Here is a 1,246-nt window from a genome sequence, read left to right on the forward strand (position 1 = left end):
TCATTTCTGTAATTCGGATACATCCGAATCTCCGAATTTCCAAAAATTCGTCCGAATTTCGATTCGGAATGAAACTAATCGCACATGTCTAGCCTCCACAAGGTTATGGCTGTCATAGATGCACTGGCCTCAGAGGCCAGTGTATCCACTGTCAGCAAGCTGTAACCCAGTGCAGGTAGGCAATAGCGGTCCGGACAGAACTGCCACTTGGTCGGTGTTCAGACCACGGTCTACCATTTAGGGACCCCTGGTCTAGGTGCAGGGTCTCTTTAAGAGACTGTAACCACATGCCAGGCAAAGTGCAGATCCCATACAGTCTCTGTAACATGCTGCCCATTCCTGCCTTGTTTAAAAAAAATGAATCACCGCCGCTAATCAGCGCTCACTTTTCTCACACCGCTAATCTGCTAAAACACCTTTCTAATGAAAGCCTGGGAGCCATTCTCTGGGCAATCCACCACCCAATATTAAACTGACATTACAGCTCACACAGTTCCACACCAACTAAAACTTTTTTTTTATAAACAAAACCTACTACAGTAAAAAAAAAAAAAAAGAATCCTGTTGGCCCAGTCCTTCCAAGAAGATGGATTCATCCTGGAAACATTCAGGTCTCTGCTCTTCTGAGAAAATACAGGAAATTGGGTATGTCACCTCAAAGCTGTACAAAAGTAGATTAAATTCTATTTTGCATTACAAAATCATTTACAGTTACGCAAGAACTGTGTATCATGAACAAATGCCCTGTTTAATAGAAAAAAAAAACAGTTTTCACCTTTTGTTTTGCTTTGCAGTATCGCCGATCTCATCTAGCCTCTTTCATCCACTTCCTGTCTACATGTACTTGTTCCAGCCTCAGTTTCACCTCATTGCTTTAGACAGACTTCCTGATAGTGACTACAGTGGACCCTGTGTGCAATGTATTTTGTCACAAGCACTTTTAGAGTCAAGCAGGAGAGCATGTGACAGGGTGGGTAACAACACATGAGTACAGTTGGGAGACAGTTGTCACTCTATAACAGGAAGTGCCTGAACAAGGAATTTCATAGCACGATAACAAGGCATTGTTTAATGAAAGCTTCAGATTTAAAAACCGGAAACAATGTTTTAAAAACTATTTCCAATGTTTCTCAGCTCCATCTAGTGGCTATAATGCGGTATTAAATACATTTGTCTTTACATAGCTTCTCAAAACATCACAGCACCATGCCTCTATACTTCCTTTAAGAGCGAAAAGTTTTTTTTA

Source organism: Nanorana parkeri, unplaced genomic scaffold, assembly GCF_000935625.1.
Source record: "Nanorana parkeri isolate BGI_ZX_2015 unplaced genomic scaffold, ASM93562v1 scaffold29, whole genome shotgun sequence".
Taxonomy (NCBI): domain Eukaryota; kingdom Metazoa; phylum Chordata; class Amphibia; order Anura; family Dicroglossidae; genus Nanorana; species Nanorana parkeri.